Below are 14401 nucleotides of genomic sequence, written 5' to 3' on the forward strand. Positions count from 1 at the left end.
CAAACTAAAGTGACCATCAATTCTGTATAGCAGAAGTAAGGAACAGAGAAGGACTACTAAAACACTGAGGAAAAAAAAAAAAAAAAGTTAAAAAATGGCAGTAAGTACATACTTATCAATAGCTACTTTAAACGTCAATGGACTAAATGCTCCCATTAAAAGGCATAGGGTGGCTGACTGGATAAAAAAACAAGACCCATATATATGCTGCATACAAGAGACACGCTTCAGACCTAAAGACACTCACAAACTGAAAGTGAAGGGGTGGAAAAAGATACTCCACGCAAATGGCAATGAAAAGAAAGCTGGGGTAGCAGTACTCATATCAGACAAAATAGACTTTAAAATAAGTAGGTTATATCCATTGATATTTAGTGTATTAGAAATTCAGATTGAGAAATTTAGAAACATGAATTCATTTAAAATATCAATAATAAACACATTATATGTTAACATAAAAACATACTTTTAATGAAATACAACTATAGTCTCCAAAACAAAAAAATTAGAGAGAAGAATAGCTTTGCTTTACATTTTTACAAATATCATTATATCTGGCTTAAAAGAAGACAGCTAGATTCTCAAGTCTGCTTCTGCATGGACCTGTTGCACTCTCCCATGTCACGTAGCTTCTGGAAAATTCCACCGTACACTCGTGAAAGAATGAAAGTGAAAAAGGCAAATAGTGTCTTAATACTATTAGGAAACTATTCTAGACATTGTACACACCATGAATAGGTCTTGAGGGGCCCCAGGGGTGCCCACCGCTTTCTGAGAACTGCTGGCTTAGAGGATAAAAGCGTTTGAATCCTGGCTTTATCGAGTACGAAACTGTGGCTGTGAGCAAGTTCCCCAGCCTAGGTCTCATTTCCTCCTAGGTAAAATGGGGATGTCACGGAGCCTTGGGGTAGTGATCAGAACAGTGAGTGCTCAGTAAACGGCAGCAGCCAGTGATCCTCACAACCACCATGGGGGTTACCTCCAGTTTAGAACTGAGGAAACAGCAGGACCAGGGTTCAAATCCAAGTCTCTCTGACTCCAAAGGCTGGGGGCTTGTGACTGCTGTGTTACATACACGCCATGCTGAGGTGCTCTGAGCAGAGAAGGATTATAAAGAGATTAATGATTAATGATATGACCAGAAAGAGCCTAGAAAAACCACTCTGGTTGCAGCTTAGAGGATGGATGGGAAGGAGTTGGGACTGTGGGCCGGAGCTCCATCAGCCAGGCAGGAACTGATGAGGACCCCACGCAGGGCTGTGGGCTAAGGAAGAGGATCGGCACAGGTAGGCTGGGCAGGACTTGGTCCCCATGAACGCAGGGGTGAGGGAGACGGAGGAGTCTAAAATCTCACCTGGGTTTCTCATATGAGAAATCCCGGCAACTACACATGACAACGCATTCAGAGTATTGTCAGCCAGGAAGGCTTGGTGTCCTGGGTTGGTCAGTTAGGCATGGAGCACCCATGTGGCTGACTGTAGCTACTTACTCTCCAACCCCTGCAGAGGTCAACCTGATACAGCATGACCCAAAGCCCCCATTATAAATAACGTTTTTAGCATAAACTGTCTGGCATGGCTGAAGGCCCTAGGTATACAAAAACACTCCATCAGGAGGGATATTTCAAGGGCTTAGAGGGCATGGAAGGCGGGGAAGACTATCCTCCACCCACTCTGGGTCCTTTCTGGCTGGGCTACAAGTTAAATTGATGTGAGACCAAATAGGAGAAAATCAAACAAAGCTTTATAACATGTATACACGGGAGAGACTCAGGGAAACTGAGTAACTCAACAAAATGGTGGAGGTTCTCATCTTAAATACTATCTTCAGTTAAAGAAAAAGGAGGATGTTGGGTGTGGGGGGATTCAGCTATGGGAGATTGCCAGAAAAGCATAGTAAAGAAGAGTAAGGTTAATATACAGATTTAAGTCCTTGCCTTCCATACTGATAAGAGTTTCTAGAGATAAGTTCATCCCCTCTTTTTCCCAGTACAGAGAGGGAGATACCTTTACAAATGGAGATTTCCCTTATAAATGTAAATGTCTCTTACAAAGGATAAGTTCTACTTTTACTTGGTTTTCAGAGCTTTGATAAGAATGGGCTTAGCAAGGACTCTCCCAGTCTATCCATACCCAGAGTTATCTATGTGATGGCCTGTCCTGGGGACAGGCCTTCTATCTTAAATTCTTTGAGGCAGTTGGGGGTGGGGGGGGCAGGTCAAAGTTTCTTTCTGAGTCCTCTAAGCCTTTATTGTCTTCAGCTTGAAATAATCCACATACCAGAGTGGCACATCTTGGGGCAGCCTGCTCTGAACCCCATCAGCATCTCCCAGGAGATGGTCAAGGGACAGTCTTTTCCTCCTTAAAACGTGCAGGGTTTGAACAACCCAAGCCTGCTGCATTACCTTTTACTGCACTTGTATATCCAGCTGCCTATTTAAGGGTACCTCTTGAAAAAAATCACCACTTAATTTTTTCACCAGAGTACCCAAATCTGCTCTGTTCATAGTCTTCCTTATCTCAGTTCATGGCAACTTCATCCTTCTAGTAGCTCAGGACACAGACCTTGGAGTCATCTTTGACTTCTTTCCTCCCACATCTCAAGTCCAACTTGTCAGCCAATCTTGTTGGTTCTACCTTAAAGTTTTTCCAGTTTCTTTCCGGAAATCTCTATCTCTGCTATTTCCACTCTAGTCCAAACCACCACCATCTCTCTCTAGATGAGTCTGATAACCTCCAAATTGGGCTTCCTGTTTTTGCCTGTGGCCCCTACAGTCTCCACCAGGCAGCCAGATGACTGTTTAAAATCATAAATCAAATCCTGTCATTCCTCTGCTCAGAACTCTTAACTGACTTTTAATCCCACTCAGAGTAAAAACCAAAGTCCTCTGACCCCAAGTACCTCCCTGCCCTAATTTTGATGCACCATCCTCTCCCCCCCTCACGCCGCTCCACCCACACTGGTCCCCTTCCTCACCCCACTGGACCCGCCCTTGCGTGGGGCTTGTATTTGCTATTCCCTCAGCCCAGAATGCTCTTCCTTCTCATTTCCTTCAAGTCTCTTCAAGCCCTGGATCAGCGAGACCCTCCCTTACTACTCTATTGACATAAAATAGCAACCTCCTCTAGTCTTCCCTCCCCACTGTCCTTCAGTATTTTTTCTCCACAGCACTTTCACGTCTGTCACACCACACATTCATCTGTTTATGTGCTCATTGTCTCCACCACCCCCAGCCCCCCCAACTCTCTGCCCTACTAGACTTTAAGCTCCAGGAAAACAGAAACTATTTTTTTTTCCTCTCTCCTGTATTCTCTGTCTTGTTGGCTGGACGACTGTGTACAGGCAAAGGACCATGTTAATAGGCTTTGCAGCAACTGTGCACTCTTGGATAATTTTGATTCCACAAAAGCACAATGATTCAAAAGCCGACAGCATTTTCTAAGTATGCAATGTAATTCTTCCATAAGGCCAAATAATTCCCGTTTTCAGGATAAAATAGGAAAGAATAACTTAGGGCAGATTCTGCAATCTGTAGGTAAGCTCCGTGAGGGCAGGGACTGTGTCCGGCACAGGTTTGGTGCTCACGAATATTTCTTGATTGACCAAAGGACATTTCCACCTATTCTTGAGATCACAAAGTGGCATTTTACATTTTCATCAAAATTTCAGAGGTCTTCAGCTGCAAATTAGCAGGTCAACATTGACAGTGATGTCAGGAAAGGGACTAATCTGGATGTTACCAACAGGGCGTAGGAGGGGAAGTACGCATTCTTATCTTAAGAGAGTGTATTCTTTAATGGTTACCCAGATGTACAATGTATGTTTGATATGCCATAAGTCAGGCTTTTTAGTTCAAGCCTAATCAGTTTTGAACCCGAATAGTTACCCCATATACCTCAATATGTGAAAATCTCTTGTCAGGATGATGAGAAAGTTCTAGAGATGGATAGTGGTGATGGTCACACAACAATGTGAATGTACTTGATGCCACTAAACTGTAAACTTAAAAATGGTTAAAATGGTACATTTTTATGTATATTTTACCACAATGAAAAATTAAAATAAAAACAGTCTAGTCAGATTATTTTGACAGTGTGCTCTGGTAGTGCTTAGTCCCTTCTGGAGAGATGATCAACCTCTCAGATTCCTCAGGCTTGGCCTCCCTTTGCCTCACCAAGACTGTGTTGGATACATGGGTGGGTCCAGGAAACACTAGAGGTGGCGGCTTAGGGAGAAGATGGGGGTCCTTGGGTGTGATTTCCTTGGCCTCCTCTGGTCCCCTTCGGCACCTGAGCGCTGCCTGCCTCCATGTCCCACCCTTCGTCTCGTGGCTCCAGGCTGAGGAAACACCAGATATTGTGACATATCAAAAATTTCATTGTGACGCTAGTTGGGAAGCAGTGTTGTGGCTTAACTGGCATGGAGAGGAACCGTGAGTCATAAGTGGTGCCTCTACCTCTCCCCACAACCTTCCCTGGTTACCAAATCCTGTCATTCTCTTCACCTCTCTGAGGTCTCTCCTCTCAGACCACATCTGCAGGCTGGTTGAGCCCCTATCCCCTCTCCCCTTGTCAATGGGCATCCTCTATTATGCAGGCTTCTCACCACACTGTGATTGTTCGCTGACCCACCGGCTTCCCACCAGACTGGAAGCTCCGCAAGGTGGAGGCCTGTGTATTCCCAGTGTCTGGGACCATTCCTGGTTCAGTAAATGTTTTTCAAAGAATCCATCACAGAAGCTGCTGGCTTCTCCCGGACTGCAGGTGCTTTTTAAGGGGCCTATGAGTTATCATAGGGGAAAGAGGTGACAAGGCCCCTACCTCTACATTTTAAAGACAGTACAAAAGCAATATACAAAATTTCACGAAAAGAAACACATATTTATCAACGTGCCGTTTTTAAAGTCCTAGAACAATCATGCAATTAGAATGTGGTGTCCCAGCCCAGTGGGAAGCAAATGCTGCTCAATAGACACTGTGGGGCTGTCTGGGTCTGAACCACCAGAGGGAACTTTGTTTGTGTATAATTACCCCCAGGACATCAGCCAAATTTGAGAATCACTGCTTGAGTTTGTCACCAACTAACGGCCCAAGGATGGGTTTGGAACATTTAACTGTTTTTCCAAATTGTTTTTTTCCTTTTGTTATGTTGAGGAGATGCAACCACCAATTGCCCTGAACCAGACCAAGCCTCCCCACAAGAGCTACGCCTATGATCTTTGCCTTATTTTTAATGCTAAGATCTCTCCAGGAGGAGCTTGGGCCTTATTACCATAACCTGCAGTGTATTCTAATTGAGCCTGCGCAAGTGAATACCCACCTCTCCCTTTTGAATATTCATTCCCCATCTGAAATAAAAGGTCCCTGCTTCCCTTTGCTTGGGGAGAGCCATTGAGATAGACAGGAAGCTAGGTATGAGCTGGGAGCAAGCTCACTCCACCAGGTGCAGCGTCCTAATCACTGGGCAGCAGCTCTTCAGATGTGCAACACTCCCCCCGACTGACAGCAAGGTCACTCCACCAGTGGCTCCCTCCCCCTCGACCTTGACCGGGAGTAGCCCCAAGCCTCATTATACCCTCATTTGCATTGCAGTTTTGACCCCCTTGTGGAGGATCACCTCCATGACAGTTCTGGAGACACCTATGTAAGGAAAAATCTCCCCCTCCCGAGGTGGGGGTGGAGACAATGCCCAGGTTGGTCCACCTTCCAAGACCCTCACCCTCCCCCGGGACCCAACCTTCCAAAGCCACTGACCACCACAACTTCAGGGCAATTGCTCACCTCGAGCCTGCCCGCCCCTCTCCTTGGGGGTGTACTTTTGCTTTGCTAATAAATCCTCCTCTATTAAAACTTCTGCTGTGTGTCATGGTCATATTCTTTTGTGTCTGTGGACCAAGAACCTGGGACCTCACCACACTGATCTGACCAATGCAGGTGACATACTTTCTTGGTGAGCCAGCCAGGAGGCTTGCAGAAGACAGAGGACTTGATGAACACTGGGATGTCGCAGACATCAACAGGTGACCTTTTCTACATCCGTCAAGTAAGGGTCTTCCCTCAGCCCTCTTAGCCTTGAGGGAAATTGTGCCTCATCAACAGTCTGATGTCCTTTGTCTGAACCTAATGTCCTGTCAGTCCACGTACTTTTATTGTCTTTCTCTGTTGGTCTTCTTATACCTGAGGCAAGGGCAATGCCGCAGCAGTGTGGTGGGCACAGGTGGAGCACATAAAAGCCCTTAGGGTGCTCGCCACTTAAAAGAAATCACCCGTGACCGGCACGGGATGAGGTTAGACATCAGTCCCTGCCAGCTGCAAGAAAACGTCCTTGCAACGGATAGGTACACAGTAAAGTCATCATACTCCCCACCCCGCAGCAACTTCCCCATAGGTGCACAGATTGCCGTCCTCAGGCCTCTTTTTGCTTCTGTCTGCTAGAAACCATGTCTCGTCAACAACTCCCTGATCCCACGTTTTACATCTGGAATCATACTTTCTTTGGTGTCTATTTCCGGGGACTGTTGGGCCCTGATCTCTCCCTGCCCTGTGTCACAGAGCCTGTTTGATGGGGACAAGGGTTGCATTGTGTGTCAAGAGTATCTGATGGGGCCCAGGGGATGCCCCTGGCTCTGGCAGGTCAAAGACCCCACAGTTGGGGAATTCACCCTCTTGACGATTCTAGTCCGACATCTTTCCCAGTGTTATGTTGTATACACCACCAGCGGCTAGTCGTTTGTAACTTCCCTGAGTTGGCTGTCTACCAAAACTCTTCTTGTCAAACGATATTTATGGACATGTAGATCAGTCCTGAAGGAGGAGGACCAGGGACCCCCAAGTCTAGCTGCCCTTTGTGTCCACCAGATCCTCACCAGGGTGACAGAGGAGGCCAACTGGCACACAGGCCGGGCCTTAAACCACGAGGAAATGAGAGCCCAAAGGATCCACCCAGGGATGAGGGGACTCATCAGGGGTCACGAGCTCTGGACTGGGGAACATCGCTCCGCATCCTCCGGGGCCCAGCGGAGGGTCAGATGAGGGGGACCCTGAGATGACGGCATCCCGGGGAGGCTATTCTTAATGGGCATGCACCCCACACCTTTGTTGGACCAAGGTGCCCTGGGTTCGGGTCCCAGTGTTACTGCGCAGGCACTGGGGGACACTCCGGGTGCCTGGCAGAGCAATAGCCTCAGCCGAGGAAACTAGGACGCTAGACTCTGGCAGCCCGGAAAACTCAGACGCCCCAGTCCAGAGAGGTTCAAGCAGATTACTCCCCTCCTTCTCCCACAGGTAAAGGACTCACAACTCGACGGGGAACCAACCCTCTATCCTGGCCGGGTCACCCCTGGGTTGTCTCCTGACAAAATGGAAGTCTCTTCCCACCGACAGCCTTAAGAAAAAAATTGCATTTTCTTCTGTAACACGGCTTGGCCACAGCACTCGTTGGGAGATGGGGAATTCAGGCCCCTCAATGGCAGCCTAAAATACAACACCCTCCTCCAGCTAGACTTGTTCTGTAGACATTAGGGTAAATGGTCCAAGGTCCCTTATATACAGGCCTTCATGGCTTTAAGGGAGGACCCCACCCCTAAGTCCATCAAAACCATCCTGGCTCAAACCACCAGGACACCATCCCAGCCACCGATGGGCCCTCCAGAGTACAAGCCACCCCAGGCTGCCTGTGCCACTCCTACTGCCCCTGATGGCCCAAATGCCATATGCCCCCTGCAGGACATCCCCAGTGGTTGGAGGGATTACATGGGTATATTCACCCTTCTCCCTGTCCAAGCTGAGTACCTGGTGAAAAGAGTTGGGCAAATACTCAGAGGACCCCAAATGGTTTAGGGTAGGGTTCCAGGACCTAGGCCTCTCAATGGATTTGACTTGGAAGGACGTCACAATTCTTTTTGCCCACCTCACCACCCCGGAGGAAACAACATCATTTTCAGGGCCACCCAGACCTGCAGGGACCAACAAAATGCCCTAAATCTGGCTCCCCCACTCAGAGCAGCCTCATGCCCCCTAACTGACCCCAGCTGGACCTACCCAGCAGGCCAGCCGGGGCCAAACCACATAAGACTCATGACAGCCTACCTCCTAGAGGGCATGCGCCATGCCATCCAACGGCCAGCCAATTTCAATAAGCTGGGGACAGTCACTCAGGTCCCCAATGAAAATGCGGCCTTATACCTGGAGCAGCTCTCGAGATGCTCTGCAAATATAGCAACATAGACCCCGGCTCCCAGGCAGGTGCCATTGTCTTGGCTACTCATTTTCTTAACCAGGCCACACCAGACATACAGAGGAAACCCCTAAGGCTGGGGTTGGGACCTCAGACTCCCATTAACCAGTTATTGGATGCAGCATTCCAGGTTTTTAACTCAGGAGACCCGACGGAAGAGGCAAAAACGCAAAGGTAGGCCAAACTTATGGCGCTGCAATACAGGCTCCAGGCTCCATCATGACAACCCCCGGTGGGCCACCCAACCCGAAGAGGGGTCCCTGCTTTCGGTGCGGTAAGCATGGCCATTGGGCCCGCAGGTGCCCCAAGCGACGGGGCCACTGAGATGATCAACCCCCGTGGAACCCATGCCCCAACTGTGGGGAAATGGCCCACTGGAGGAGGGACTGTCCCTGTTCTCAGAGGGGGAGGGGAGACGGACCCTCCATGGTGGAGCCACTCCAATGAGGGTGCCCAGGGCTCCATCACGCTCCTGTGGCCACATTTCCTATCACCACAGTGGAGCCACGGGTCAAGATGAGAGTGGCCAACAGGGTCGTTGACTTTCTGTTAGATACGGGAGCCTCATATTCGGTGTTGCAACATTTGCCGGCCCCCCTGACAAAAAAAAACACCGTGCCATCACCGAGATCGACAGTGTCCCAATGTCTTGGTTCTTTACCAAGCCCCTACATTGTGCCTGGGGTGACCAACTTCTTTATTTTATTTATTTATTTTTTTAATTTTTTTGTCAGGAAGATCAGCGCTGAGCTAACATCCATGCCAATCCTCCTCTTTTTGCTGAGGAAGACCAGCCCTGAGCTAACATCTACTGCTAATTCTCCTCCTTTTTTTCCCTTTTTCTCCCCAAAGCCCCAGTAGATAGTTGTATGTCATAGTTGTACATCCTTCTAGTTGCTGTATGTGGGACGCAGCCTCAGCATGGCCGGACAAGCGGCGCGTCGGTGCGCGCCCGGGGATCCGAACCTGTCCAAACCTGGGCCGCCAGTAGTGGAGCATGCACACTTAACCACTAAGCCATGGGGCTGGCCCCTGGGGTGACCAACTTCTTAGCCACAGCTTCCTTGTTATCCCTGAGTCACTGAGCCCCTTATTGGGCCAGGACTTCCTGAGTAGCCTCAGAGCAACTGTGCGCCTGTCAGGGGCCCAGGGAATCTTTTTGTCCAGTTTGTGCCCGAGAGGGGAATCTCCTTTGGGTAATGTGCCCTCCCCCATCTACCAAAGGGTACATCCAGACATTTGGGAGACTGGGACCCCAGGATTGGCCATCAATGCCACCCCGGTCAAAATCTCCCTCAGAGACCCCAGGCGGCCTTATCCTTGAACGGCCAGACCCCGGGAAGGACTCCAACCAATCATAGACCAATTCCTAAAAGAAAAATTCTAATCCCATGCCACTCCCCCTGTAACACCCCGATCATGGGCATCCCCAAACCCGATGGAAGGTGGCGAATGGTACAAGATCTTAGAGTAGTAAATGAAGCAGTGGTCTCTCTCCACCCAACTGTCCCAAACCCGTACACTTTGCTGGGTCAAATCCCCGGAAACTCTGAATGTTCACTGTTCTGGATCTCAAGGACACTTTCTTTTGCCTTCCCTTAGACCCAGAGTCTCACTATTTGTTTGCCTTTGAATGGACTTTGATGCCCACACCCAGGAAACTACCCAACTTACCTGGATCTGGCTCCCACAGGAATTTAGGGATAGTCCCGCCCTGTTTGGAAAGGCCCTCCAGCAGGACCTTAGGGACCTCCCCCTAGAAAGGGGAACTCTCATACAGTATGCGGATGACCTCCTCATCTGTAGCCCAACCAAGGAGGACTCCGACCTTAAGGTCATCCAGACCCTCAACCACCTGGTGCAAAAAGGGTACTGCATTTCCCCACCAAGGCCCAAATCTCAAAACAGGAAGTCCCACATCTGGGATTCGTAATTAGCCTCGGGGAAAAGATGTTGACTCCCGCCTGGAAACAGGCCATATGTGGCCTGGGGCCTCCTGAGATCAAGCAGGAACTCAGGACCTTCCTTGGGATGGCCGGCTTCTGCAGAATCTGGATCCCTAACTTTGGGCATAGCTAACCCATTACATGATGCCCAAGCCGGCCCCGACTCCGAGCAGTTAGACTGGACTGGTTACCTCACCAGGCCTTCAACAAACTACAATGTTTACTGACCTCAACCAGCCTTAGGATTGCCTAACTTAGAAAACCCTTCCGCCTTTATGTGGCCGAGAGACAGGAGGTTGCATTGGGCGTCCTCACTCAATCCCTGGGGCCTGAACAGCAGCCAGCGGCATATTTATCAAAACTATTAGACTCTGTGGCCAAGGGCTGGCCGGGGGTGCCTCAGGGCTCTGGCGGCCACAGCTGTACTGGTGGGCGAAGCAAAGAAACTCACTCTGGGCCGCACCCTCGAAGTCCTAACCCTCCACCAGCTCAATCAGTTATCATCAGCCCAAGCACACAAATGGTTAACCGGGGCAGGTTACTCTGTTACCAGGCTATGCTCCTAGAAACCCCAGAGTAACCCTGAAGACTTGTTCTACGCTTCACCCCGCCACCCTCCTGCCCAGCCCTAATGGAGGAGACCTTTCCCACTCCTGTGAAGAGGTCCTCGGACAGGCCTTCTCTAGCAGGCTGGACCTTAAGGACACCCCCCAAAAGGACCCGGATGTGGAATTCTTTACAGACAGGAGCAGTTCTGTAGAGCAAAGGTCACGAAGGGCCGGATATGCGCTAGTCACTCTAGACAGCGTGAGAGAAGCCGAGGCTCTCCCACCAGGCACCTTGGCCCAGAAGGCAGAGCTCATTGCTTTGACTCATGCCCTCCAGTTGGGGACCGGGATCTGCCTCCACATCTACACGGACTCTAAGTATGCTTTCCTTGCAATCCACAGCCATGCAGCCATTTGGAAGGAAGGAGGCCTTCTCACAACCCAGGGCTCAGAGATAAAACATGCCCCACAGATTCTAGACCTCTTAGAGGCAGTGCAGCTACCCGGCGAAGTAGCCATCATCCACCACCGTGGACACCAACAAGACAACTTGGAGATTACTCGGGGCAACCGGTGTGCAGATCAGGCCGCCAAACAAGCCACCTCCCGGATTCCAGCTACTCAGGCAGCCTTATTTCCCCGGGGCCACCTGACTCCCCAAGCCTCAATACACACCCCAGGAAGCCCAAAAGGCCACCATGAGGGATTCCAACTCGGTCCTGAGGGATGGTGGGAAAAGGCAGGAAGACTCTGTCTCCTGGGAAGCCTACAATGGAAACTCCTCAAGGGTTTACATGATTCTTCCCATTTAGGGAGGGACTCCCTCCTCATCTTGGCTCAAGGCGTTTACTTGGGAGATGGGATTCCCCAGACAGCCAGGGAAGTAACTCAGGCGTGTACACTGTGTCACATGTATAACCCAGGAGGACATCTTAAACCACCACCCTTGCTTCAGCCTATACAACGTCGGGGAACCTACCCAGGGGAAGACCAGCAACTAGACTTTACCCAGCTTCCTCCCTGCCAAGGCTTCAAATACCTCCTAGTGCTAATAGATACCTTCACGGGTTGGGTGGAGGCCTTCCCCACCTGAACAGAGAGGGCATCAGAGGTCAGCAAGGTACTCGTCAAGGAGATCGTTCCCTGATCTGGCCTACCCAAGACCCTCCAAAGTGACAACGGCCCCACTCTCACTGCCCAAATTACCCGATAGATGGCGGCTGCTCTGGGCATAGAATACCATTTCCATGCGGCTTGGAGACCTCAGTCTTCGGGTAAGGTCGAAAGGCCTAATCAGACCCTCAAAAGGACCTTAGGCAAACTGTGCTCAGAAACCTCAGAATCCTGGCTCTCCCTCCTCCCTGTTGCCCTCTTGAGCGTCCGGATGGCTCCCAAAACAAAGCTCCGGCTGAGCGCCTTCGAGATGATCTACGGCAGGCCTTTCTTATGGACAGACCTCTGGTTTGATGAGTAAACCCAGTTGGTCCTCACACACATCATCAGCCTAGGTGACCTACAAAAGGCTGTCACTCAGTATGGAAACCAGGTGCTCCCTGGATCCCACCCAACCCCAGACACCCCTCAGGTACTTCCTGGGCATTGGGTACTTCTCAAAACTTGGAGGGAGGGCTCCCCTGCGGAACAGCTCCAGCCAAGGTGGAAGGGCCCATACCAGGTGTTGCTGGTGACCCTCACCGCAGTTAAACTTCAAGCAATCCCCAGTTGGGTCCACCTGTCCAGAATCAAACCTCTCCCTCCAGAGGGCCAACCGGAACTCTCCCCAGACTCTCACACAGCAGATCGCAACTCCACCTCTTACCGCTGTGAACCAACTGACTTGGACTCAAACTGCTCTTCACCAAGAAACCACCTACCAGAGAAGTATTCTATGCGAGACCTACTAATTGGGGGCCTCTTCCTCTTGGGTATTCTTCTCATGCTCTCAGTAGGACTCTTCCTACATTTCTGCTGCCAGTAACCCGGGACCAAACCTCCCTAGCGAGGTCCCTCCTTGGGACTGCACCTGGGCCGCTCTGAACCGCATCTCTTCCTGCACTTTCCCTGGCACCTCTGTAACTGGATGCTTTAGTCTGGCTATTTAGACATACCCCTGACAAGATGAAGCTCCTAATAATTCTACTGGTTCTGGCTCCCATTGCTGGGGGTTTATGGGAAGAAAACTCACTTGTAAACTTCTCCAGAATCATTGCCTCAGGGGGTGGCCTTTCCAACTGCTGGATCTGTCACCCACACCCACAGGTTGGGGGACCAGGACCCCTACTCGCTCCCTTTGGGTCTAATCTAACACTTAACCTGAGCTCGGGCATTGCCAATCCACCCCCGCTAGCTGTGTGGTTCAAGGAAACATCCCAAAACTTCACATGTACTGACCTTACCCCTGATACAATTACTCATCCAAAAGTGCAGCCCTTCAGCTCCTCTGCCAAAACACTTCATCTCCTTGCTATACCTGCCAGGGGTCAAGTTGTTGCTACAATCTCACCTTCAATCTCTATGGCGTCCGCCACCCGCCCCACTATCTTTCCACTAAACTTCAACACCTCTAAGCTCTGCCAACCAAATACCACCCATTGGTGTCCTACCTCCCATGTATGTAACAATGGAAACCAACATAAGCCGCCCCAGAACAGATGTACCATGTGGCAGGGAAGCTTCCCAGATCAGTGGCGAGTCTACTATGTGACGGGAAAGGCCTCGCGGGCGGCTTCACCTTAGCCCCTAAACCCAGGTTACATGGGAGGACTTCTCTCCCCCTGATGTCAGGGCACCCCTCTTTGGGCATTTGCCATGAGTACTTGGTTTGATTCCTCGACCCTGCGCCAGGCTTGTGCTCCTCCCGGATATCTGTTCCTCTGTGGCCCCTGTTAAAACACGTTGCCCCATGCCAACAGCCCCACCCCTACTTTCCAGCTCCCGGTTCAAGTGCTGGCATACCCCTGCATAGATAACACCCAATTCAGGGGACAGTGCACCTTGGGCCGGCTAAGTCCTCGGAGACTGGGTATAACTATCCACAACAATACTAAACCCAGACCCAGACGAGCAATTGGACTACTTCTGACAGGAGCTGGAGCTGCCCTGGGTTTGGAAACTCCCTGGGGTGGGTTTATATACCATGAGTCAACTATAAGAAATCTCACACAGGCCTTTGAAAACCTGGTTATAAAGACAGGACAAACCCTACAAAACATCCAGACTTCCCTAGACTCCTTAGCAAATGTTGTCATGGATAATAGATAGGATAATAGATAGGCATTAGATTACCTCCTTGCTGAGCAGGGAGGCGTCTGTGCAGTGATTAACAAAACCTGCTGCACTTACGTCAATAACTCGGGACAGGCTGAGAGCAACATCAGAGCAATCTACGAAGAGGGATCCTGGCTCCATCGCTATAGTCAGGGACCAGACCTCAATCAGATATGGTCAGCAATCAGGGGTGCTTCCATCTCTCACCTGGTTTCTCCCTCTCATAGGACCATTAGTTTGCATTCTACTCCACTTATCTTTGGACCTTGTCTTTTAAGTGTCCTAACTAGGTTTATTTCTGCCTGCATAGAGGCCATAAAGTTCCAAATGCTCGTTCAGCCAACGACATTCTCTATGGTCAAATACACCTCTCTCTAACAACATGCCTCTCCAGGAGACCTCTAT

The 14401-nt window shown here is 50.0% G+C and overlaps 1 protein-coding gene and 1 pseudogene across 1 annotated transcript in view; one reads left to right on the plus strand and one right to left on the minus strand.

Moving 5' to 3' along the window:
- Positions 1 to 14401, minus strand: part of GSDME (gasdermin E) — a 119078-nt gene that overhangs the window by 91705 nt on the left and 12972 nt on the right. The gene's annotated exons all lie outside the window — the stretch shown is intronic.
- LOC147918213 (endogenous retrovirus group V member 1 Env polyprotein-like) lies at positions 13538 to 14273 on the plus strand (annotated as a pseudogene).

This window comes from Ceratotherium simum, chromosome 1 (assembly GCF_057802395.1).
Source record: "Ceratotherium simum simum isolate JZ-2026a chromosome 1, ASM5780239v1, whole genome shotgun sequence".
Classification (NCBI taxonomy): Eukaryota; Metazoa; Chordata; class Mammalia; order Perissodactyla; family Rhinocerotidae; genus Ceratotherium; species Ceratotherium simum.